The sequence below is a fragment of the Podarcis liolepis genome (genome assembly GCF_965112155.1).
Source record: "Podarcis liolepis genome assembly, chromosome: 2".
In the NCBI taxonomy this organism is placed as follows: Eukaryota; Metazoa; Chordata; class Lepidosauria; order Squamata; family Lacertidae; genus Podarcis; species Podarcis liolepis.
In genome coordinates this window covers 12,743,665-12,771,254 of record NC_139555.1, presented here as the reverse complement: position 1 = coordinate 12,771,254, position 27,590 = coordinate 12,743,665, and the positions used below count along the sequence as shown (strand labels likewise).

At 45.6% G+C, this 27,590-nt stretch overlaps 1 long non-coding RNA gene across 1 annotated transcript; it reads right to left on the bottom strand.

Annotated features, from left to right (window-relative positions):
* LOC310700650 lies at positions 1-26,265 on the bottom strand. The gene is made up of 4 exons (XR_014522661.1): positions 26,096-26,265; positions 23,478-23,605; positions 15,222-15,409; positions 1-266 (listed from the first exon to the last, which is right to left on the bottom strand). It is a non-coding gene; the product is annotated as an uncharacterized lncRNA (long non-coding RNA).
* Positions 26,266-27,590: the final 1,325 nt, after the last annotated feature.

Below are 27,590 nucleotides of genomic sequence, written 5' to 3'. Positions count from 1 at the left end.
TAAAGTGTTTAACAGTATGGCTGGTAATTTATTAGAAAAGAAGGTGGAGGGTTGTTGTTGTTGGGGTGGAGAGAAGAACATACCGGGAAGAAATGACAGGAGGAAAGTGAACTGGCTGGCCTTCCGCTTCCTCTGATTGAGCTGTTGGGGTTTTTTTTCCCTCTCTTTCTCTCTCAACAATAATTATTGGTTTCTCCTTGTAACTTTCTTTTGATGCAGTCATGGGCATTTATGGTTCTCAAACGTTGTCTGTAATGTTGCAACACCTAGCATATAAAAAGTAAAGTATAGCAATCATCATCATGCTTTGCATTTCAATGTGGTCTTTCATCTTACGGGGAGATGCAGTCAGTGGCGTAGCGTGGGGGGTGCAGGGGGGCCGGCCGCACCAGGCGCAACATCTGGGGGGTAGGGTTAGGGGGTGCAAACCCACGGGTTAGGGGGCGCAAATCCATGGGTTAGGGGGCGCAAATCCACGGGTTAGGGGGCGCAAATTACTTGCCTTGCCCCGGGTGCTGACAACCCACGCTACGCCACTGGATGCAGTGCTTCCCTCCCCTAGAAAAAGAAAAAGGAATAAAGAAAAATGGGAAATAAAAGCTGATAGCTAAAAAAATAAAAATTCCTTGGATAAAAAGGGCTGCATGGCATGGGACTTGTGTACACAAGCTGGGACCTCCTGCTCCTTTCATTTCCCCTTCAGTCCCACTCCTACACCCTCAAAATTGGCACTGAAGGGTAGTAGGACTTTCAGGAGCCGATTTTGGGGGTTATGGGGAGAGAAGAAGACATGGAAGTTGCATTGTGATAGAGCTGAACCCTGCTGGCACAGCACTGGGTACAAGTCAAATACTCCAAGGCAGCACAGGATGGTTGTTTTACCCTCACAGTCAAATAATTTTTTCAGTATATCTGAAGGAGCACCTCCACTCTCACCATTCTACCAGGACACTGAGGTCCAGCGCCGAAGGCCTTCTGGTGGTTCCCTCACTGCGAGAAGCCAAGTTACAGGGAACCAGGCAGAGGGCCTTCTGGGTAGTGGCGCCTACCCTGTGGAATGCCCTCCCATCAGGTGTCAAGTAAATAAACAACTATCTGACTTTTAGAAGACATCTGAAGGCAGCCCTGTTTAGGGAAGCTTTTAATGTTTGATGCATTACTGTATTTTAATATTTTGTTGGAAGCTGCCCAGAGTGGCTGGGGAAGCCCAGCCAGATGGGCGGGGTATAAATAAATAAATAAATATAATAATAATAATAATTTTCTATGTCCAACAGAGGAGGGACTCATCAGTTTTAAAGAGAGAGAGAACAAAAAGGAAGGAAAGTTGCTTTTGTTTTTGAAATACATTTTGCAATGTGTGGATCTGCATATTTTTTCTAAAACTTTTGTTTTGAGATTTGAATTCTCTGGGATAATTACGGAGTTTTATTTTTATGTCAGGCAAAGCCTGTTGGCAGTCCACAAGTCATCTGTAGTTGTTGCTGTTGTTGTTATTTACTACTGCTGCTCTGATTACTACATTTATACCCCACATTTCCTCCAAGGAGCTCAAAGGGGCATACATGGTTTCCCCCCTCTCCTTTTTATCCACACAACAACCGTGTGAAATAGGTTAGGTTGAGAGATAGTGGCCGACCCCAGGTCACCCAGTTAGCTCTACGTCTGAGTGGTGATTTAAACCCTGGTCCTCCAAGTCCCGCTCTCAATAATCCAACCACCATAACACGCTGGCTCCCACCAGCAATTTGTCTGGCCTTTGCAGTACCCCACTAAATATGGGAGAAAATTTCAATTTTCCCAGTGAGAAACATGGGCATATTGTGTGGCAAGTACATACTTCTAGCCCATGCCTAGAAATGCATTCAGTTCCAGTGGTGCAAAAGCAAACCACCCCTGCTTTGTTGAAATCATTTCATATGCTTACAAAGTTCTGCTGAGTTGTTCCAAGCCATACATATGTGCAAACTTGTACCACTAATTAATCCAGAAGAGCAATGCGTCGTCAAGTACATTAAGCATACACAGCACGGCAACATACACCCTTCTGCTATTCTCTGCAGATGAAAGCAAAGCCGATCACTCTGAAATCACAGCATAGATCACTCTGAAGAGAAAGTCATCCTGGGTTCAATGACCTTGACTATGATAGACTGCAAGAAGATCAAACCTATCCATTCTGAAGGAAATCAGCCCTGAGTGCTCACTGGAAGGACAGATCCTGAAGCTGAGGCTCCAATACTTTGGTCACATCATGAGAAGAGAAGACTCCCTGGAAAAGACCCTGATGTTGGGAAAGATTGAGGGCACAAGGAGAAGGGGATGACAGAGGACGAGATGGTTGGACGGTGTTCTCAAAGCTACCAGCATGAGTTTGACCAAACTGCGGGAGGCAGTGGAAGACAGAAGTGCCTGGCATGCTCTGGTCCATGGGGTCATAAGAGTCGGACACGACTAAACGACTAAACAACAAATACTATATTTTGTGGCATCTTCTCTGAGGTCACTGTCACCTGCCTTGCTTTATACCTGGAAAGGGGGCGGGGCTTACTGCCAGATGTTGATAAACTCCTATCAGCTCTAGCCATTATGGTCTATTGTCAGCAATGTTGTGAGTTGGAGTCCAGTAAGATCTGGAGGGGCAAAGATTAGCAAACCTTGCTGTATGCCAGGCATAGGCAAACACAGCCCTCCAGATGTTTTTTGGGACTACAACTCCCATCATCCCTGACCAATGGTCCTGTTAGCTAGGAATGATGGGAGTTGTAGTCCCAAAATATCTGGAGGGCTGAGTTTGCCTATGCCTGCTTTCTGCTACAGCAAGCTGCCCACTTGTGTTCTGCCAGGATGTATGCCCACCTGCCAGCTGTGTGACAGATCCCACCCTGCCTGGAGTTTTGCAATCGCAGGGCAAGACCTCCATTCCCCACAAAATGGATCCCTAAACCCCTGGTTGCAGCCATGTATGGCAGTTTGGAATGTAGGTCACCACGGAGGAAGGGGGAATATAGCAAACATGACTTTTTCCTGTAAGGTTTTTGGCTTAAGCCCACAATCCAGTACTTCCCAGACTGTTTGCTACAAGAGAACCACTAGTGTGCTATAGTAAATAAAATAAATTATTAACTATTAACAGCTCCAGGAAGCTCAAAGCCAGTGCTGGATTTACGTATAAGCTAAACAAGCTATAGCTTAGGGCCCCACTCTCTTGGGGCCCCCCCAAAAAATTCACTATTAATATAAAAAGGTAACGGACCCCTGGCAGTTAAGTCCATTCATGAACTCTGGGGTTGCGGTGCTCATCTTGCTTTACTGGCCAAGGGAGCCGACGTTAGTCCGCAGACAATTTTTCCAGGTCATATGGCCAGCATGACTAAGCAGCATGACTAAGCTGCTTCTGGTGAAACCAGAGCAGTGCACAGAAATGCCATTTACCTTCCCACTAGAGCAGTACCTATTTATCTACTTGCACTTTGATGTGCTTTCGAACTGCTATGTGGGCAGGAGCAGGGACCGAGCAACAGGAGCTCACCCCATCAAGGGGATTTGAACTGTCAACCTTCCGATCAGCAGCCCAAGAGGCTCAGTGGTTTAGACCACAGTGCCACCCGCATCCCTTCACTATTAATATACTTCTTAATTGTATTTCAGTTCAACAATTACTTTAATAAAATCCATATTTTGTTATGTGCAAATGGCTTTAGATACCTACTAGGTCCATAAATTACCATATAGCGTATGTTCAACACAAAAAACAGTGACAATTTGATGTTGACAAAGGACAATTTATATGTGGACATATAAAGGGCCCCATTACCTTCAGGAGCTTAGGGCCTCATCAACCCTAAATCAGGCCCTGCTCAAAGCAGCCACCCACATGAGAGGTTACCCATATAATAGAATCTCCCTGCATGTTTAGAAAGGATCTCCTCCTAACCAGTCTCTCCTGAAGAAAGTAATCTTCTCTTCCCTACCTGCCCTACTTTCATGGTTTAGGTTGATAACTCTTCGGGACTGCGCACGGCTATTTTTTTCTTTCTCTTACATAACGCCAAGTACTTTGAAGGTGCTGTATAGAATAAATGAATCATCACCATAAATCCTTTCTTTTGGCTGTAGCAACAAAGGCCAAAAGCGATCGTCCTTGCCACAGCCCCAAACGCTTTCTAAACTCAGCCTGCCCCGTAGTAATTAAAAGCCAATCCATGATTGTTGGGGCGGGGTGGCTGTTCTCCCTTGTAAAGGTTCCTGAAGGGAGGGGGGATTACCTCTATTTTTTTTAATATTATTATAATTTTTGCAACCCTGCTGAACATTGAAACTTGGCAGCGACCGCCGTTGCAATCCATCATTGCGTCAAATCCAGATTGTCCTTGAGCCCAAAGCGTACTGTTTCCAAAGGGAGCCTTTCAACACAGCGCGTGGAGCTCTCTGTACCTGACGGATAAAGAGCTAGTTCACCTTATTCCAGCCATTGCCCTGAGCCCCGAGTTAAGCTTCGCCCCAGAGCGGTTGAATCGGACAAATGATTCTTCCCTCCTTCTGCGGAGGCTGCTTTTTGGAAAGCAGCGGGACTGCAAAAACCAGAAAGGCACAAGGACGTATTCTGCGCCGACGTCTAAAAGTACATTCGGTGCTGTTTAGTTATCCTTCAATAATTTTATATAGCGAGTTCTAGGGCTCAGAGCATTTCACGGACCTCAGCTTGCTGTAGAGTAAACAGTGCAACAGCCCTGCGTGGTAGGTGCGGACAAACCTTTAGTATTAAGGGATCTGTTTCGTTTTTTAACCAGGACCTCGAGATCCACGAACGCAAGCCAGGTGTGAAATGGGGGGAGGGAAAGAGAAACATAATTAAGGGACAAGATGCCTTTTTAAACTCAGCCTAGGAATTGGTCCAAGCGCTGAGCTCACAATCCTTTCGCATCACACTCCTGTATTGGTTTCAGCAACTTAATTTAGGGGACAAAGGGTGTGGAAAGAGCCTGTTTGTTATTGCTATCCTTAAACAATTGGGAGTGGATCACCCAGATCTGGATCCACCTTCTGCCTTACCACCTGGGTCCATTTTCTACATTACCTTCTATAACGTTGTTGTTGTTGTTTAGTCGTTTAGTCGTGTCCGACTCTTCGTGACCCCCTGGACCAGAGCATGCCAGGCACTCCTGTCTTCCACTGCCTCCCGCAGTTTGGTCAACACTATCCAACCATCTCGTCCTCTGTCGTCCCCTTCTCCTTGTGCCCTCCATCTTTCCCACCATCCGGGCCTTTTCCAGGGAGTCTTCTCTTCTCATGAGGTGGCCAAAGTATTGGAGCCTCAGCTTCACGATCTGTCCTTCCAGTGAGCGCTCAGGGCTGATTTCCTTAAGAATGGATAGGTTTGGTCTTCTTGCAGTCCATGGGACTCTCAAGAGTCTGTAACGTTACAGGGTCAATATAAAGGTAATTAGAAAAATAACCCTGCTGGATCAGGTTGAGGCTACATCTCTATACGGATTTACCTGGGTAGGTATGCATAAGGATGTATTCTAAGGCCACAATCCTGTACTGTACACACTTATTTGGCAAGGAACTCTATTGAACTTGATAGAACTTTTTTCCACAGTGGCCTGCTATGTGCTTCTGGGAAGCCCACAAGTTGGGGCTCCCACTAAGTTGCCCCCATTCCTTGAGCTAATAAACTATTGGGGGGGGGTCTCTATTTCCAAACTAGGGGACCAAGTTAGACACATATTTTGCATACTTTGTTAGGTACAAGATTCCCAGCGGATCTCGATTACTTCTTGGGAGAGATTTATTGTGAGTTAACGCTATTATAGCTGTTTAATTCTGCTTTAGTTTGTTTTTAATGAATTAGTCTACTTCAACACTCCAGGTGTAAATGGAAATGGTTACATCTGGGTCACACATTTGGAACCGGTGAAGGTTGAGGCTTGGTGGGTAGGGGGAGGAAGGCACTCAATATTTATCATCTTTTGGTAGATGATATGATTTCGTCGTAATTCCAGTACTGCGGGTGGGGGAAGGAAACGAGATCAACACCACAAATATTGTGCTGCCTCAAGGAAAACATTGTCCTTCGACTGACTTTAATTCACTTTGGCTGAAGTCCTGCTCGCATTAAAGCTAATGGCGATCCCATTAAATTTAATGGATCAGGATTTCGCCCAGTTCAGATTCCTCGGACCATCACTCATGACTCGGCAGTTTATGATTTTGCTGCGTCAGGTGTCGCTGACACCGGTGTCTGGAGTCTGGAGTTTTCGGCTGAAGCTCCAGTTACTGAGATAATGGAGGAAGATTTGCTGAGTCATCCCTAGAGGCTGCAAAAACTGTAATGCTGCAGATGAATTGCGGGTAGCAATTCTTTTACATATGTTTTATGGGGAGTTCTGAGAAATGCCAAGTTTTTATGTAGTGTTAGAATTCACACCAGCACTTTCTGGATCTGGGGACAGGTTATCACACACACTAACATTCCTTTGTCAGGAATGTTCTTTGCTAGAGAGAGAGAGAGCTAACTTCCTTTAGAAAACTGCATTGAAGACATTTCATTATTATTTTTTAAGGGTAGTGTTGTTAATTTTTATTTACTGTTGAGAAGAGATGTAACTCCAGCTAATGCACCCTGGTGTATCCTAACCTCCACTGCCCCTGCCCCTTTTTGTTTCGTTTCAGTGGATAAAATATATATTTCATTCTTCAAAAGCTAGTTAGAGTCTTCTTTGATAACAGGAAAACTCTAAATCTACAAAATATGTTTTAAATGTTTGAATCACTTCATTTGATTTCAACAAGCATTAGAATAATTGTAAGGTAGGTTTGTAATACCTCTGACAGCACAATCTCATACATGTTTCCTCACAAGTTGTGTTGAGTTCAGTAGAGCTTATTCCCAGGTACATGTGTATGAGGTTGTGGCCCATAGCCAAGACTAAACAAACCAGGGATGCCAACTTGAATAAAATATTGGAGGGACTGAGATAAGCCCCACCCAGCATAATCAATCACAAGACACGGTGTGCACACACCATTTGAATGGCAATGTGCATTAACTTGGGGGGAGCTGGCCCTCTCAAAAAATTATTGGGGTGGGAGAAGGGACCTTGGACCTTGGTCCCTAGGAGGTGGCTCCTATGAGAAGAACAATGGCTTGCTTAAGGACCCTTTATGTGAGTCAATTGCTGAGTTAGGATTTGAACCCTGGACATTCCACTTCACACTATCAACTCACTTCATCTTTACAGAGCTCCACAGAGAACTTCATAGAAAGTTTCTAACCATCTTTATTCAGAACCATACAACAGCCTATTGGAATGGGAGTAATATTTCTACACGTGCCTTGATTATCTTCATACATAAATCTATGTATGATTATCTTCATACATAAATCTATGTATGAGAGCTTTGTGGAGTTTTGTTAATACTATCCAGAAAGAGAGAGAAATCTCCAGATTGAACAGTAAGGACGAAATCAGTTTGCCCTTCTTGGGTTTGCCATAACTAGACTGCTACTAGATTACGAAGGAGGAAGGGAGATTTATTCCTGCTCTGGCTACTGCCAATAGAAGGGAGGTATCCCCCCCCCCCCCGCTCTCTGGCAGAGCCAATAGAAAGTAGACTATTGCTGTGCCTACATTTCCCAACCTGCCTTGGGGTCTAAAAAGGGGGGAAAGCACTGTGTTTCCTTAAAGGGGAAGCATTGTTATTCCTTCTACCTAATACTAATACAGAGATTTGCTGTCACTAAATAACTGATCCCTGTAGGGGCAGAACACCCTTTATGCTTCTTGGCAGCAGTTGAAAGGAATGTATAGGTTACTGGATGAATGCAAAATGATGTTAAGGATTAAAAATTTCAGTATGTACTTGTGTGAGGGCGTATAAGATATTGGACTTTGGAGTTAAAATGCTGGCTGATGCTGAACTGAATACTGAAATTCCTGCTGGAGGAGCACACTTTGCCCTGGGTATAATAACACGCAGACTCTGAGTTTGGAAAATAAGCTACATTAATTGCAAGAAATCTTTTTCTTCTTCTTTGGCACTCACTCGCAGCCGAGTAAGATTGTCTTCCATGAACACACTCTTAACAGTGAGTCCATAAGTGACTGTGGAGGCCAATTCTGGATCCACACATCCTTCCACAGTGGAGACATAGGTCGTGGGTTGGAGTTGATCATGGGGAGGGTTTGCCAAATGTGCCTTCCTCTTAGCATGTTTCTTCCTTTCATCCTGAGTTTGAGCGTCTTCAAAGTCCATGACAACTTTGGTAAAGGCTGTTCTCCAATACATACATACATACATACATACATACACACATACATACATGCATACAATACATATTTGATAAGAAAGGTCCCTAGTTCTAGCTAACAGGCCCTGCTTGCTCTTGCAGCATGGCGGGAGACATAGGAGCCAACTCCTAGCAACCAAGGTCCTTTTGGCCCACAAAATAAAATATTTGAGGGGGCCAGGGGGCCCCCAAGTTGATAGGCATTGCCATTCAAAAAATGTGCATGTGCCATGTCTTCTGAATGATTATGCAGCATGGGGCTTACTGCCCCCCCATATTTTATTCAAATTGTCACCCCTGGATGGAGAGAGATCCGAAAATTGATGTTTCCCCTCAAGAGAACGGCATGGAGAAGGCGGGAGAAGGAAATGAGGTCAGTAACTCTAAGCATAGTATTTTGGCCTAAGGAAGGTCAGCACAGGTTAAATGAGCATCTAGAGCGGCCTTTCTCAACCTGTGGGTCCCCAGATGTTGTTGAACTACAACTCCCATACCCCTCACTAGCAAGGCCAGAGTTCAGGGATGATGGGAGTTGTAGTCCAACAACATCTGGGGATTCACAGGTTGAGAACCACTAATCTAGAGGGTCTTGGAGGGTCTTCTCTCTATCCACTCTCAATTTCTATACCATACTTCTGCTTATCAATTCTGGCTATCATCTTCAAGCTGTTTGCTCCTAACGAGTTGCACATGTTTGAGTGGGCCTCTTCCAGAACATTTGTTTGAAGATTCTGTGCCAGAATTCACCCAGTGCAGACAGAAAAATAATGGAGCCCCATATTTAGATAACAAGCTCATTTGGGCTTCCTTGTTCCACAGCCGCCACCACCTTCTTCTTCTTCTTCTTCTTCTTCTTCTTCTTCTTCTTCTTCTTCTTCTTCTTCTTCTTCTTCTGCATTCACTCGTAGCCGAGTAAGGTTGTCTTCCACGAACACAGTCTTACATAATGCACCTACCACACATATGCATGCCTCTAACCAAATGGCTAAGAATTGTGAGGCACTTGGCATACTGAAGAGTGCAGTAAGTCTTTTACTAGTCTTTGTAAATGTTTTCACTGGCCTTTTAAATATTTGTTAATGATGATGCCTTTGTTAATTTTGATTGCTTTAGATCACTGTATTTATTGAGCTTTTATGATATTGGGCTGGGACCCAAAAGGCAGCATATAAATAATTTTACAAATAAAATAAATAAAGTCATAATTGTTATTACAGTACTACTCGTCTTGTGATCTCTCATACAGAAGCCTGCACATTTCACATCGGCATATATTTAACCTCACAGCCGCACCCCCTTCTAAGATTGGGGCCTCCTGCTGCTGCCGTGCTGCGGGAGCACGATTTCTGTTCTCATCCTGAAGCAAAGTTCTGAACCCGAGGTACTATTTCTTGGTTTGCAGAGTCTGTAACATGAAGCGTATGTAACACCAGGTGCCACTGTATAGGCTACTTTACTGGTCTGCACAAGGTTGGCTTCTAGCTTACCAACTGTGCAACCCTGCGCACGCTTGCTCAGGTGTAAGTCCCACTGTGTTCCACGGAGCTTACTCCTGGGTAAGTCTGCAGCTTTCAATGTGTATAGTCTGGCTTCATTGCGGGGTGGGGGGGGGGGGCATCATGATATTTCTCCAAATTCCATTTGTTGTGACGTGAGGAAATGGCTGTAATCATGACGATTGAGCTATCGAGTTTTGTGTTTCTGATTAGCTCTTTGCCCAGTGCTGCTTTCATCCAAAGCAGAGAAAGGTCTCTCAAGATGTATTTCAGGTCAATCATGCATGTGTGAACAAGGCCCCATGAACAAGAAGTATTTGCATTGCTTTCATGGTCACTGCAAGTGAGGTACTCAGGTGGCTCCATGTTTGACGTGTTCAGGTATGAACACATGAAAACGTTTGAACCCATACAGGCAAAAGTGGGCAGAGTGACAGGTGTGACTCTTATCTTTCTACTACAGTGAGCCACACAGAAGCCAGAGTTTCTTTCTAGAGAGATCTCTTCATCCAGGCAGGCAAGAGGCAGTGACAAAGCTTAAGGACACTTAGCAGCCAGGCAAAAGCCCTTAAGGAGGCCAATGAAAGGCATATGGCTTGGGGGGGGGGAGAGGCTTGGAGAACCACATTTGGGTTCCAAGTCTGATGTCCCCGTCCCCCCCGCTGCTGTGGTCTAAACCACTGAGCCTAGGGCTTCCATTCAGAAGGTCAGCGGTTTGAATCCCCGTGACGGGGTGAGCTCCCGTTGCTTGGTCCCTGCTCCTGCCAATCTAGCAGTTTGAAAGCACGTAAAGTGCAAGTAGATAAATAGGTACCACTCTGGCGGGAAGGTAAACAACGTTTCCATGCTCTGCTCTGGTTTGCCAGAAGCGGCTAAGTCATGCTGGCCACATGACCTGGAAGCTGTCTGTGGACAAACGCCAGCTCCCTCGGCCTATAGAGTTAGATGAGCGCCGCAACCCCAGAGTCGTCCACGACTGGACCTAATGGTCAGGGGTCCTTTTACCTTTTATAACACAACGAGCTCTCTTATCCCAGGGTAGTTTGGTCTTCTGAATTACCCTGCCAACTGCTGAGGATGATTAGGGGTTTTTAAAACTGCTCATAATGCAGATGTCTGGTAGAATTTGTGGTACCACACCTGTTTGTGGGGGGACGCTTTGTAGGTGTACAGGAGAGCATCCTAAGAGCATCATAAAACTTGCATGAGGGATAACACTCCCAAGAATCTTAGTGCTGGCTTAGTTGTTTCTAAACTGTCCACTCAATGAAGCTGATGGTGAAATAATAATAATAATAATAATAATAATAATAATAATAATAATAATAATAATAATAATATATTATTTATACCCCGCCCATCTGGCTGGGCTTCCCCAGCCACTCTGGGCAGCTTCCAAAAAAAATATATTAAAATACTCTAATACATCAAACATTAAAAGCTTCCCTAAAGAGGGCTGCCTTCAGATGTCTTCTAAAAGTCTGATAAAAGTCTTCTAAAAGTCTGAGAGCCAGTGTGGTGTAGTGGTTAAGAGCGGTAGTCATGTAATCTGGGAAACCGGGTTCGTGTCTCCGCTCCTCCACATGCAGCTGCTGGGTGACCTTGGGCCAGTCACACTTCTGTGAAGTCTCTCAGCCCCACTCACCTCACAGAGTGTTTGTTGTGGGGGAGGAAGGGAAAGGAGATGGTTAGCCGCTTTGAGACTCCTTCGGGTAGTGATAAAGCGGGGTATCAAATCCAAACTCTTCTTCTTCTTGTTGTTCTTTTTGACATCTGGTGGGAGGGCGTTCCACAGGGCGGGCGCCACTACCGAGAAGGCCCTCTGCCTCGTTCCCTGTAACTTGGCTTCTGGCAGTGAGGGAACCGCCAGAAGGCCCTCGGCGCTGGACCTCAGTGTCCGGGCAGAACGATGGGGGTGGAGGCTGCAGCTCAACACCAAAGCATGCAGAAGGTCCCAGGTTCAAGCCCTGGCTTCTCCAGATGGGGCTGGGAATGCCCCCCACCTGAAACCCTGGAAAGCCGCTGCCGGTCCGTGCAGACAACACTAAACTCGAGGGATCAGTTCCTCTGACTCATGTAAACCCTATGTCCTGGGTTTCATTATCTCTGTCGTTTATCAGGGAGGGGCGTGACTGGCGGTGGGGTGGGGGGGCAACCTCCCCTTCCGACTCAGAGGCGGCATTCCGGCCTTTTAAAACTAGGCATTAATAGGATGCTGAGAGGGCGCTGACGTCATCGTCCTCCTTCTCACCCGAACCGCAGATGGTAGACAGTGACCGCAGATCTTCGCCGGCCCTGTCTCTCCTTCCCACCCCCCACCCCCCGCGCCCCTTCCCCACTTCCAACCCGTCTGCCGCTTCCCGGCACCAGTAACTTTTTATTGGTTGCTACTTGAATCCCGCCGCTTTTGTGTATCTCGGTTTGCTTCAGAAGCAACATCATAAAAGCCAATGTGTATTTCATTGACTGGCGATAATAAGGCAGATTGATGACATCCTGATGCCAGATTGAACTTTTAATGGGAAAACAAAAACAAGCAGCAACAACAAAAAAAGCCACTCCAATGAGGAAACAACGTGGTTAATTTAAAAAAGCATGATAATAATTCATTTCCAGAGAGTTTTGTTTAATGTTAGCTCCCATGTCAAGCAGAGGAGGGGTTGTTTTTTCCACTCCTGCCTTCCTCACTCAGGTTCCTCTACTGACTCCGCAACAGAACGTGGACCGTAGGAGGGTGAATTAAGAAACACGCGTCGCTGGAATGAAGCCCATCTTTTGCTTAATCTGGCAGGAATGGACCCATCCTCCTGTAACTCGGGCAGCACAGAGGTTATTTTTGTTTTGCTTTCCTTGTGCCAAGAGAGGACAGAAGGAACAACCAGTTGCAGAATTAATTAAAACTATATTGCACAATTATTTGAAACCAATCAATCACAGGGAATACAGTGGTACCTCGGGTTAAGAACTTAATTCGTTCTGGAGATCTGTTCTTAACCTGAAGCACTTCAGGTTAAGCTAATGGGGCCTCCTGCTGCCACTGCACGATTTCTGTTCTCATCCGGAAGTAAAGTTCTTAACCTGAAGCACTATTTCTGGGTTAGCGGAGTCTGTAACCCGAGGTATCATTGTAACATAATTAAGCTGAATATAGTCATATTTGGAATGCCTGCTGCAGATATTTCTGAATTCCCTTTGGTATGCACGTTTTACATTCTCCAAATTTTGTCCTCACTCCTTTAGTCCACATGCCCAAGTAAGTGTAACTGCTTTCCCGGATATTCTTCCTAGCCTCTTGCGGTTTAAACTGTAATCTCCCCCGGGGCAGAGATCTGGCCTTTTGCTTATATGACTCTCTGAAGTGCCGTATATAACAATGGTGCGAGATAAAATATTAAGAACAATGACACGCATTGTTTATATGGTCGTTTTTAAAAAAACATGACCGAGTTTGAAAGAATGCAAGCCTGTCAGGCCTGTTTAATGCCATCATTGGCTGTTGAAACAAGAGGCTCGCCATAAACAGCAGGCAACATGTCTGGGACAGTCATCATTACCATTTTCAGCAGAACTTTTTTTTTAAAAAAAATGTATTATTACATTTATATCCCTTCTTTCCTCCAAACGCCTTAAGGAAGCACCGAGGTTGGTTTTCCAGCTTCTCACATTACCTCGAACACAACGTTTTCTAAGAGGAAGCAATTCACATACAGTGGTACCTCGGGTTAAGTACTTAATTCGTTCCGGAGGTCCGTTCTTAACCTGAAACTGTTCTTAACCTGAAGCACCACTTTAGCTAATGGGGCCTCCTGCTGCTGCCGCGCTGCCGGAGCACAATTTCTGTTCTCATCCTGAAGCAAAGTTCTTAACCTGAAGCACTATTTCTGGGTTAGCGGAGTCTGTAACCTGAAGCGTATGTAACCTGAGGTACCACTGTATTCAGTTGAACTACTGAGTTATGAAATATCAAGTGATAAATGTGCACATGTAATCCACCTCAAAGCGTGGCGTCAAAAATGTTTGACTCGGAGAGCACAGCTACAGCTCGGATATTGGGGGAGACACATTCTGGAGAGAGAGGTGAAACCTGAAGCTCCTTCACACGTGCAACAGGAAAGGACAACTTGCATGCATGTGAATGGGCCATCACAGATAGAGCCCCATAAACAGAACAAATGGCAACGCTTTTTAACGATGATGTCAGTTCACATAATTCCCATTTATCTGGAATATATATATTCCTGAAGTTATATGTGTTTGTCTGCCTCACCAGCTGGTAAACTTGTCCCCAATAAATAATCTGTCTTAACGTAATAGAGTTGTGTACATACACGTGTGAACACCACCTTGAGATCCTTAGAAGATAAAGGTAATGTAATAAATGTAATAAATTAAATAAACTGCCCATGGTTTCTTGGGAAGCCTGACTACTGTGGGGTATTTAAAATGCAGTCAAACCAACAGTTCATGTTTTGCATCAGGGAGCTGAGGCTCACAGAGCCTTCCGGAAATTTGCTAGAGAGGGGTGTAAGAGAACACTCCCCTGGGGTGGGGGTTGAGACGTGATGTAGACGGCTAAACACATCGAGGATGGAAGGATGAGCCCCTGCCCAGATACTATGCAGAAACCATTCACAAGTGCAGCAATCAGTCTTTACAAAGACAACTAATCGGTTTTGACTCCTAAGAAATCACTAAGATTGAAGACGTTTTTCACTCGGAGAGGGCCTAACCTGAGCCCTGCGACATATCGAGCAAAAAATAACGCGACTGCATTTCGGTATGTAAACGCAAACAGGTAGCCGCACGCTCCTCAAATATGATATTTGCTTCCAGGTTATTCTTATCTGTCTAAGAGGAGACCTGCTAGATCAGGCCCATTGAGTCCAGTGCTCTGTCCCCCCAGGGGCCAACAAGCCGGCCCACAATAGGAAGCCCACCAGCAGGCCATGAGGGCGATAGTACTCTCCCAACTTTTGATTCCCAACAACTGGCATTCCAGTGATTCTTAGGACGCATGTATACACGGAATCAGGGCCCTCCTCTATTCCATGTTAATTAAACTGGAGTGACTATACCCCCTGAGCTACATAACCAACAGCCTCTAGCCCGGATTAGTTTCCAAGTAAACAAAAGAGAAAATCACGCTTGGACCAGTTTTTAATCCCTCTGATGATCCCTCGTTCAAAGCTAGTCTTCATTAGCATAGGCATGCAATTACACAAATTAACATCAGCATATGAGGGAGCTCTGCCCTGAGGAGTTTACAGTCTAAATCTGGTCAGGAGTGGAGGAGAAAACAAAGAGGAGGAGAGGAGAGGAGAGGAGAGGAGAGGAGAGGAAAAGGCTGAGGTATTTACAGCTTCCTAACGTGCTTTACACACACATACACCCCCCAAAATGAAGGATAGTCAAAGCAACGGAGAGCTAACCTTTCAGGAAAAGTTTGGTCATAGCATCCACGAGTCCAGGTTCTCTGCATCAATGGGGGACCGAGCGAGCATCCTGCAGCCTAGCCCTCTCTTCTCCTTCATCCTTTTCCGGTAAGTGGTAAGATCAGACGAGACATGGCGTCATCCTCTTGCCTGACTAGCACTGTGACGTCACAGGAGCCACCTGTCTTGTGGTGGATGTTTCATGCAAAACATTCCCACCGGTCAAAAGGAAGGACAAAATTGTATTTGGTCGGGGGAGGAGGTGAACAGAATACCGTTGCCAACATTTCCGTCTCTCCAGCCCACGGCGTTTTCTGGCAGAGTTCCTTTTCTCTTCGGAAGTGGACCCGACAGTAGCCAGACATTTATTTAACGAGTGGCGCTTCTTCTCCCCATCCCTCCACGCTAAGTAAATGTACACGAGCATCGGGGGGTCCTACACGTGTCTACTCAGAAGTAAGTCCTACTGAATTTAACGGGGCTGACTCCCAGACACGTGGAGTTGTATTACACACGACCCGCACTTCTCTAAGTGTGGGTCTAATTGAACTCAATGGGATTTACTTTTGGGTAAACGTGATATGCGACCGCGCTATCACATCTTGCGGCACCTTAAAAACTGGTAAAGTTGCGGTGGCAAAAGTCTTGATGACCCAGACTCCACTTCACACGTAAAGGAGTGCGTGTATGAGGACATCCTAGCAACATCCCCCAGGACAAATGTATGTTTCTCTTAGCGATAGCTGCCTGCTCCTAAGCCACGGCTGGTCTTGTCAAGGAACAATTTGGAGCTGCTCAAACACACACACACGCTAGTCTAGAGCGGAAATTTAAATTTATAGGCTGGTTTTGTAAGACTGTAATTTTTATACAGCCCGGCATATATTATTCATTTTAATCCTTGACCGTTTGTCACCGCGCTGGATTTTATTGAAATGGGCTCTTTCGAAGCACGTGCACGGCGCGTTATTTATAACCAACAGGCTGGCGGGTCGTAAAACTCTCCCTGTCCCCTGCTAGCGTAGGGAGTCGAGTCCAGCCCAACTTTCCCATTGACTTCAACGGGAAAGCCTGAAGCACGTGGCTAATGAAAAAGACGAGCCTTCAAAGAATTTCAAGCATAGAGGACTCTGCCCCTCTTTACTTACCCCTGTAGCTTCTCGACTTGCTAGTACCTATCAATGCAAAAGATATTTCAGCGGGCGGGGGCGGGCATTTAGCCAGGCAGTAAGATACAGTGGTACCTCGGGTTACATACGCTTCAGGTTACAGACTCCGCTAACCCAGAAATATTACCTCGGGTTAAGAACTTTGCTTCAGGATGAGAACGGAAATCGCGCAGCGGCGGCGCAGCTGCAGCAGTAGGCCCATTAGCTAAAGTGGTGCTTCAGGTTAAGAACAGTTTCAGGTTAAGTACGGACCTCCGGAACGAATTAAGTACTTAACCCGAGGTACCACTGTACTGTACAAATAGACAGTGGTTTTCCTTCCACGGTCCCAGTCCTATATACCATGGGTAGGGAAACTAAGGCCTGGGGCCGAATCCCGCCCAATCGCCTTCTCAATCCGTCCTGCGGACGGTCCGGAAATCAGCGTGTTTTTACATGAGTAGATTGTGTCCTTTTATTTAAAATGCATCTCTGGGTTATTTGTGGGGCCTGCCTGGTGTTTTTACATGAGTAGAATGTGTGCTTTTATTCAAAATGCATCTCTGGGTTATTTGTGGGGCATAGGAATTCGCTCATTATTGGAACAGTGGACCGGCCCCCTGTTGAAAAAGTTTGCTGACCCCTGCTATATACCTAGAAGTGGGTGATACCAGGAGTTCCAGCTTGGCCCCCCGCGACCGTGAGTGGCCGGGCCGTGGGTGCCATGCAAATTTTCGGGTGACCGGCTCCTTCATGGGGAATTTTGTGGGTGTTCGGGCACCCAGTGCCCCAGGGAGATGGCACCTTTGGTATCTACACTGCCGCCCTGGGCTCCTTGCGGGAAGGTGCAGGGAATACATCCAATAAATAATAATACAAATATTGGCAAAAGGAGCTACACGATCCAATCCTCTTCCCGCCTCAATATCCCAACGAGAATGTAACGAGCGGTCTTATCCCATAAAATACTTTCACTCGTGGCTTCCCACAACTGCATCCAGTGGCAACAATGCAAAATCCTGGCGCAGGGCCCCTGCTCCTCCAGCTGCCTACGGCTTTGCCAAGTGGGCTACCTTCCCATCCTAGTATCTTCCCTTAGGTCATTAAGTTTCCTTGAAGGCCCCTTTTCCCAGTTTGTTTTCAATGCGATTTGGATGAAGGAAAGCAAAACTCGTCCTGGAAACAAGATTGCGTTGTATTGCTGTTGCAAGTGTGTATTGAGGGAAGGCGGGGTGTCACACAGTGTCAAAAGACCTGTTGCTGTTGTTTAGACAGGTCCGACTCTTCGTGACCCCATGGACCAGAGCACGCCAGGCACTCCTGTCTTCCACTGCCTCCCGCAGTTTGGTCAAACTCATGCTGGTAGCTTCGAGAACACTGTCCAACCATCTCGTCCTCTGTCGTCCCCTTCTCCTTGTGCCCTCCATCTTTCCCAACATCAGGGTCTTTTCCAGGGGGGAGTCTTCTCTTCTCATGAGGTGGCCAAAGTATTGGAGCCTGAGCTTCAGGATCTGTCCTTCCAGTGAGCACTCAGGGCTGATTTCCTTCAGAATGGAGAGATTTGATCTTCTTGCAGTCCATGGGACTCTCAAGAGTCTCCTCCAGCACCAGAATTCAAAAGCATCCATTCTTCGGCGATCAGCCTTCTTTATGGTCCACCTCTCACTTCCATACATCACTACTGGGAAAACCATAGCTATACGGACCTTTGTTGGCAAGGTGATGTCTCTGCTTTTTAAGATGCTGTCTAGGTTTGCCATTGCTTTTCTCCCAAGATGCAGGCGTCTTTTAATTTCGTGACTGCTGTCACCATCTGCAGTGATCAAAAGACCTATGTGTCATCAGAAGAGGAACGTTTGTGTCTGTGGCTGCAAGCCTAATGGTGTCTACTTAGAAGTAAGTCCCATTGAATTAAATAGGGATTCCTCCCAGGTAAATGGGGTTAGGCTTGCAGCCTTATACTGAACAAGGCGGTGGGGTGAGAGAGATACTCCTCCTGGCATTTTTGTCAAATTCATTCCTAACTATCCACGCGCAGCAGAGCCATGATTCCATCAGGACACCACTTGAGGGTAGAAATTCAGAGTCCCACTCAGCAGAACGAGCAGAGCCCTCCAACGCAGCAGGGCTGGCTAACCACACTTTGAAAGAAGTGAAGAACTACACATTTCCATCTCAAGAAGGGTGGGTGGGGAAAGCTATGAAGTCCAGAATCTCAAATTGCCTAAGACACCACTGCAACCAGAGGCACCTCAGATACAGCAAACTTTACTCTTTGCAGTGGCAAGTGGTGGCATAGTGGCAAATTCAGAAGTGAAGGATCATTTCATGATAGTCACAGCCACACAACCTCACAGCCGCACCCCCTTCTAAGATTGGGGCCTCCTGCTGCTGCCGTGCTGCGGGAGCACGATTTCTGTTCTCATCCTGAAGCAAAGTTCTTAACCTGAAGCACTATTTCTGGGTTAGCGGAGTCTGTAACCTGAAGCGTATGTAAGCTGAAGCATATGTAACCCGAGGTACCACTGCAGTCCAATAATATTTTTCAGAGGACTTAGATGATATTTCTCTTCCATTGTACAGAACTTGTGCACTTGTATTCTTGACATGTAAGCACCTTGTGTTTTCAGTGTTCCTTAAATGCTTAGCTTTGGAGCATATGAAACAACTTCTCATTGCGCACACCTTGCCCAGAATAACCCTCAGCAGCTGACCCGTCTCCTTTCTCTCTGATTGGCTCTATTAAGCACAAAGAGTGGGAAGAAAGCTCCCCTTTCAGGTTGGTTGAGCGGCTATAGGACGCTGGAGACAGATACCCATTGCAGGAATAGTAGCAGATCTTCGATCCCCTTGACCCGCTCACCACCACAGCTACACATTTGGAGCCCAAGTAAGTCTCCGCCACCCCACCCCCGCTTTGCTAGAACAGACCAGAGGTCTGTTTATCGCACTGAGCATCCTCTTCCTACAGGAAAGTCCCATAGCTCGGTGGCAAAACATCTGCCCTGCGTGCAAATGGTCCCCAGTTTCTGACTCATTGTGAGGCAGTTTTCTATGTTGCCCAGTGCCAGCCAGCTGCTTCCTGGAAGTCTAGAAGCAGGATTTGAATACGATCGCCTTCACCTGTTGTTTGGGATATACGTACACTCTCTGAATATGTATCCCTCATTAACAGCCATGCCATCTGATAGTCCTGTTCTTCATGGGTTTGTCTTTAACTGGTTTTTTAAAGGGCCTTTTAAAAATGATGGCCACCAACCACAGAAACAATTGATTTGGGTAGTTTAGATTTCCCCCCCAACTAATTTCATTGCGTTGCTCCAAGTCTAGTAACAACGCATACACTTTTAATAAAAGTGGGCTTGTTGGGGGGGGGGGGCTCGAGAGATTTCCTTCGCTTGTCTCCGTCCATAATTTTATAAATCTGTCTCGTATCCTCCGCGTCGTCTCCCCACCAAAACAAATGTAGAAAACAAAAATTCAAACGCTCGAGTGCTCCTTAGTTATTTTATTTTATCTTTCGCGTAGATTGGCTCACTCTATGAAGTCCTTTTGCAACAGAGAGCCCAGAAATTTACTTGCACTCATAAACGAGGGCTAAATGTGACCACATAATAGACTACCATAACATTATCTGTAGTCCCTTTCCTCACAATTGCCTTCTTCTGTTTTCTTTCTCTTGATAGAAAGAACGAGTTGCCCAAAGAATAAGGTTGTGATTTAAAGAAGGGAAAGGAATCTGAAGAGTAATCAGAACGCATGTTGTTGGTTGGTTGGTTGGTTGATTGGTGATTGATTGATTGATTGGCGTACGAAATCACTGGTAGCAGTGACTATTGCTTTAAACAAGGAGATTGACCTGTGCACTAGATGATGTTAAAGGCACAGAGTCCATTGCTTCAAAATATTTGTTCTCTTCGCATTGCCATAGTTCCCTGAGGTTCTTGGGGAAGAGCTGTAGCTGAGTGGCAGAGCCTACAGGTTCGAGCCTGGTTATCTCCGGGTAGGGCTGGGCTGGAAAGCCCTGCTGGAAATCCTGAAGAGTCACCACCGATCAGTGTATAGACAACACTGAGCTAGAGAGACCTGTGGTCTGATTCGGTATAAGGCAGCTTCTTGGGTTCCTAAGGACTGAAAAGAATATAAGCAAAACAAATGCCTCTCTCCTTCATCTGGGAGTTTGCAGAATGTTGGTCCGACTGACATCTGAACTAGCGCCCTGGTCTCCTCCAGGGAGAGCTGAGCTGTCAGGAGGAGGGAGCTGGCACGGGAGAACGAGCTGTTTGTTCTAGTGAAAGAAACCGAGCTCCTTCGCCAAGTAGAGTCAACCCGGAGCCAAGCCTCAGGGTGACTCAGTGGTCGATTGGCTCAGAAGCCGGCTCTCATTTTATGATGAAACCGCCGCCTCCTTCTGCTATTTGGAGAAGTCTGTGTGTCCCAGCAGATTCCCTGGACTGGGAAAGAACAAACCCATTGAGATTTGATGCTGGGAGTAGGAGGGCAATTGGAGGGCGTCTCATCCCTCTTCCATTGACAACTACCTAGGAGTTTCTCCCTCCTTTTTCTATAGGCAGTTCCGGTCAGTCCCTCGGTTTTATATTCCCGGACAATCGGGACTCTTGTAACAGTGCTATCCTATTCATATTGTGATAGCTCTGTGGCTAAATGTTTAGGTTTAGTAAATATGAGGATTTAATTAGAACTTGTATAACTGGGATATAAGACCGTCTCAATGTGTATTAGAAAGGAGGCTATGCAAGGGGTGTGAGATGTTGATGTGTAAAGACTGTGTCAGGCTTAGAGAATGTGATCAAGATCCATGTGTACTGGAAGGCGTGTACCTACTTCTGAGCATCAGCAATTAGCATGTGAAGAGTTGATTAAAGTATGTAAATGTCCTAATTGTGTACCAGTCCTTAATCCTACAAGTGTTGATGAACTCGGCAAACTCCTGAGATTAGCCATTAGTACTTCAAAACATCAAAAGACCTGACGACTAGAACGGAATAAAAGAGGCTTGTTGTTTAGGAACATGAGAATGGAGATATGCCTTGGACTGGACTGCTGCGGGAGACAAACCCCTCTTGAGATGACCGTGCTGTAAGATCTGGACTGCCTCCATGCACACTGAAGGTGTAAATATGTGAATAAATTAAATTTCTTAAAGCTACGGCAGTCCCCGCAGCATCTTCAATTCTCCGAAGGACCACAAACCCTGAGGGAGGGAGTGGAACCCCATGGGCTCTGGCCACTGTTTGGCAGAGAGAGCGGGAAACACCCGACTTTTGTAACAATATTGACTTCAAGGTAATCTCACTTGTACAGTGGTACCTCGGGTTACATATGCTTCATGTTACAGACTCTGCTAACCCAGAAATATTACCTCGGGTTAAGAACTTTGCTTCAGGATGAGAACAGAAATCGTGCGGCGGCTAAGGTTAAGAACAGTTTCAGGTTAAGAACGGACCTCCGGTACGAATTAAGTACTTAACCCGAGGTACCACTGTGTTAAATAGGGCTTGACTCCTAGTAAGCATGTTTAGAGCTGAAGTCTCCTGCTGCAGACTTAACCCCATTTACCCAGGAGAAATCCCCATTGAATTAATTAGGACTTCTGAGTAGACATGATTGCACTGCAAATGTCCCAAACCTTTATTTTATTTTTTATTAAATTTATATACTGCCTTTTATCTGAAGATCACGGCGGGGTTACAGGGCAGTTTACAGCATAAAAACACAAAATACATAACATAATAAAAACAGACAGAAAAAGAAACAACCCAATAACCCCCACCTCTCACAAACACCTTTAAAAAGCCACACAGTGTTTAATCAGGCAAAGCCGTGGTTATAAAGGAATGTTTTTGCCTGGCTCCAAGCTAAACCTTTTGATCGCGTTTGTTCCTTTCCTTAACCCAGGTAGGCCAATGCTTACCTGGGTTAATGAACTATCAACTCCCAGCACTCTCAGCCAGTAGGGTCAGGTCTGATGGGAGTTGTAGTCCAAAACATCTGGAGGGCACAATGTTGGCTACTCCTGAATTATCTCCCTTCCATAACTCTATGGGGATTAACCTGTTTGACTTCAGCAGTCTTCTATGTATTACCGAAGCGGTGAAAAGTCCCTTCAGTGGGTTTGCATATCCTGGACACAGTCTGAACAATACTTTAAAAAAATCATAAAAGACCCAAGGGTCCTTAAAATGTTAATGACTACACTGTTGTAGTTTGTTGTTTTTTTTTAAGCAATGCCTTCAGCATACTGAACTACAGTACTTTGACCTCCATCTGAGTTGAGGTAGCAGGCAAAGTGAAGGATCTATCTATCCGCCTGTCTGTCTGTCTGTCTGTCTGTCTGTCTGTCTGTCTGTCTGTCTGTCTATCTATCTATCACTGCCCTGAGCTGCTTGGGAGGATGGGTAGGGTATAAATTGAATGAATAAATGAATAAATGACACTTGTATTCAGTCCTTCGACCCCCAACATTCCCAGGGTGGCGCACAACCATCTATTAAATTGCACAAATCAATACAAGGACCATAAAACCGACAAAAGATAAAACAAATATAACCACAACCAGCCCAAAGCATCAGATAATCAGAAGATCAAACAACCCAACGGCTGTCTAGGTCTCACATTATTCCTTTCCATAGGCCTGAAAAAACCAACGCATCCTAATCTGGGACCAAAATGCAGATAGAGAAAGGAACAGTTGCGCCTTGTTTCTCCTCTTCTGGGGTTTTTTTCTTCCCATCTGCTGTTTAAAAACAGTAGCAACTGACTGTCATTCAGTGCCATGGGAATCCAGGGTCAATCCTGTTGGATGGACTTAGATGAGTAGGAGATGATATCTTATTTATTAATTATCTTTACCCTTTCTCACCTTCATAAAAATGCAAATAGCTATTTCAGCAGAGTTAAAATCACCCCCTGTGTGCAGCTTATCGCTCTATAAGCTATTAGGCCAAGGTTGCATAACCTTTTATAACAATTATGATACCCAATGATGTTTTAGGCTGACTTAGATTATTATCTTCTCCCATTTATGTTTCTCTTTTAGCAAAGAAATCACTCTCTGACTATTAACTAGAAAATATTTACTCACCTCAAACGGTTTGCCGGGATTCAACAGTTACAGTGATGAAAACCAGGCAGCCAAGTTTGCAGAAGTCCATAGACCAGTTCAAAATTGAGTGTGCTCTTTGGAGGAGAGCTAACAGACATCCTGCCCCACTGGAGGTAAGAAAAGGAGTGTTTAGTGACAGGAAGAAGTAAATATTAAGTTTGTGTTGTTCCCCTTCTGCCACAGAAGTTTAGAGGATATGACTATCTAGCAATCATGCATTTGTGATTTACCTGCACATCCTCCCACAAATCCTATGCTCACTTAACTGGCGTTAAGCCCCATTGAATTCAGTGGGACTTAATTCTGAGTAGATTTTATTGAATTGTGCTGCATTCACCTAATGGCTCTCTCTAAAGGCCTTACATAATAATTTCTACTGAAGGTTAGTTGCAATCCTGTAAATCATGGTGTGGTAGTATGCCAACCTTTCATTGTCTCCCAATGGTGAAGACCCTGAACTTCCCTTAGCTAGTTTAAGTAAAGCAGGATATTCTAGTCCTGTTCAATTAAACCACCAATGTTTGAAAGGCTACCTTGGTCCATGTTTGTCCATTAATGCATCTTTCTTCCTCTCTACCCAATCCCATGTCCCACTTTCCCTGATATTCAACAGACCTTAATTTGGGCCTCCATAGCCATGCAACATAATGTTGCTGTGTGGAGCACTCCTGCTCTGGGCTCCACCCAACCATGCCCTTTCCCGGGACACCCCATTCCATTAACCTCCTTCCATAGCCAGTCAGCGTTCCCAACCCACTAAGCATTGCCAGTTCTCCCTGGGTTCTCCTAAGCCTGCAGACACCTCCTTCTTCTGCAAAGATGGTGCTAGGATAACAGCAGTGGTGGCTGGTGTCCATTAGAACCGGTAGGGAGGAAGACAGGGAGCCTATCATTAGATGGCGCCACAGAGCCCATGACAAGCACAGCCAACTAATTCTAGTTTGGCATCTTCCTCCCTCTTGAGCAGGCATAGGCAAACTCGGCCCTCCAGATGTTTTGGGACTACAACTCCCATCATCCCTGACCACTGGTCCTGTTAGGTAGGGATGATGGGAGTTGTAGTCCCAAAAGATCTGGGGGGGGCGTGTTTGCCTATGCCTGCTCTTGAGTTTCACAGAGACTGAGGAAGCGGAAGCTGACAGCAAAAGAGAAAATAGGCAGGTGTGGGCTGACTGAGGGACGACGAAAGTTGGTGGGGCAGCACCCCACATGCCCTAATGGACCATCCTCCACTGGATAAGGCAGCTCGCTTTTAGTACATATAGGATCTTCCTTCCTTCCTTCCGGTCCTACGAATTCTCCAATTCCCAGATTCGGCCCGCGTCCCGTGGGAAAGCGGTAACTCATTTCAGAGCCCGCCACTCAAAAAGCCCTTTTCAAGATTACTCACCAGGCTGGAGACGTTTTATTATTAATAATAACGGGCCGCACAGAGCCATCAATTTTAAAGCTACCCTCTCTCTCCCAAGCCAACAGGGAGCCCTACTCAGTCCCTCTGTCTCTCTCAAATGGATGGCGCACTCCGGCTCATAATCTACCGTATTTGTCAGATCGGCAGGGCAGTTACTCACGGCGGCCTGACTTGTTAGTCTCCCCAGCTGACATGTTTATTTTGCTGGATTTACGCGGAACTTAAAATTAGGCGGGAAAAGGGAGTGAAAAGGACGAAAGGGTGGGAGGATTAACATTACGGGGGTGGGTGGGGGGATTCTTGATTAAGGAGTCTCGGGCTCAGCAAAGAAACTTTCAAATGGAATACATTTCTCAGGTTAGAGGCGTCTTCCAGAACAGAATGGGGAATGGTAAATAAAGAAAAAAATGATAAGCATCTTTCCAATGATCTCCCCACCCCCTCCAAGCACACACGCCAGAGTCACTTAAACAGAGAGAGAGAGAGAGAGAAGATTGAGAGTATTTATGAAGACAGTTTTGGCAGCCTGGATAAGGAAAGTAAACTCCGACTCTCCTCCCGAAGAAATAATTCAGCCAAACGTTTCGTCTGCAGTCCGCATCCAAAAGCAATTAAACCATCCTCATTAAAGTTATTTATTGAACCGCCGCTCCAGATAGGGCGAAAAGGGAAAAAAAGCGGAGGGGGAGAAAAGTATATAGGGCTAAACTAGAACCATTTCCCAGCAGGAGGAGGAATAAAAAAGATACTTAAAAAATTAATTAGTGCCCAAACTAAGGAATAAAATAAAATAGAAGAAGAAAAACCGAGCTTCTGTTGGGGAAGTGGCGGGCGGCGGGAGAGAAAGGCGTCTAGGGAGAAGTTAAATAACTAGGAAATATAAAAGTATTAACTATGAACGTGAGATTCCTAAAGCCCCAAACCGTGAAGCGCAAGTTGACTCCGCGCCTTTCCCGAAGAACTGGCCGGCCTGCGCTTCTCAGAGTTTGCACCAAAATAAGGAACCCGCTGTATGAAAACGTACACAAATAGAAAAACCAGGGGTTCGGGCCAGCATACAAAGACACAGTATATGGCAAGCAAAGTACAACGAATTGTATTCGTCTCAATGTACCCGCTATTACAAGGCATGTAGTACATACAAGCGGTACTCCAGAATCATCAAAATAAGTACAATACGTATTACAATTAATGATATGTTTTCATTATCTCCGAAGCAAGAATTATTGGAAGCGTCGGAGCATCTGTAGCAAACAGGGCTGGAGCCCGTTGATCCCAGTTTCAAAGAGAAACTCCTTCTTCAGCCTCGTTCTTCAACAAGGTCCCACAAACTGAGGCACCTGCTGCGTGCTGTACTTATTTTGATGATTCTGGAGTACCGCTTGCATATTTTACATGCCTTGTAATAACGGGTGCATTGTAACGAAAGCCATTCGTTGGACTTCTCAGAGTATGGGCCTAAGCGCAGGAGAAGGCTACCTGAGTGGTACAGGGCAGCTGAACTTCTCATCTAGGTACTGAAGAAACATCTCTGTGTTGAAAGACTTGGGAGCTTTCTAGTTTTGAGAAAAGAGAAGTGGGAAGTTTCTCCTATTTTGGAGTGTGTCCATACTTATAGTCTTTGCTTCACATTCCCTCATCCAATGAATTCTAGGAATTGTAGGAGGGTGGTCTGCAGCAGAGAACTCCCAACTACTTCACCAAGGTACTGTGGGACATTTCAACTGACGATTCGTGTTTTGCTAGATAGGCACAGGATAGGAGCTGAAGCTCACAGTGTTTTCCTGTAATCTTGATAGAGAGCACTCCGTGAGAGACACTCCGTGAGAATCCCACCTGCCTGGACACACCCTACCTTTCCATCTCCTTCCGTTCTGCCAGACATCTGCTTGTCTGATCTCCAAGCTCAGACACCCTTTTTAAGCTAGACCACTGTGGGTTAAACCTCAGAGCCTAGGACTTGCCGATCAGTAGGTCAGCAGTTTGAATCCCTGCGACGACGGGGTGAGCTCCCGTTACTCAGTCCCTGCTCCTGCCAACCTAGCAGTTCGAAAGCACGTCAAGTGCAAGTAGATAAATAGGTACCGCTCCAGCGGGAAGGTAAACGGCGCCTCTCTGGTTCGCCAGAAGCGGCTTAGTCATGCTGATCACATGACCCGGAAGCTGTACGCCGGCTCCCTCGGCCAATAAAGCGAGATGAGCGCCGCAACCCCAGAGTTGGCCACGACTGGACCTAATGGTCAGGGGTCCCTTTACCTTTAACTATGTCTTTGTAACAGAACTACCATTTTAAGCCTGCCTGAACCAAGCTCCTGTACCCCTTACTCTTCAGCAAGTATTCTGAGTGATTAAATGTTGTTTTTATCTTTTGCAAGACTGATTTTGTGATTATTGTGTTAAGGGGGAGAAAAGAGGGTAATACCAGGAAAATCAAGGCCTCCTTAAAGCATCCAGGATTACATAATCCTATTTTAGTCTAGCTAAACTTCCCTTTTAAGCTGCAAAGGGATGCACTCTGCTAAACTCACAAACGTGAGGAAGGAAGGGTAATATCTAATAAATATATCATCTCCTAGCATCTATTCACATCCCAACAGTACAAATCCCCAATATTATTTTATGGAGTTCTTGGTGGCTTAAGTATTTTAAGACTGATATAAGTTTCTAGTGTAGGCTGACAG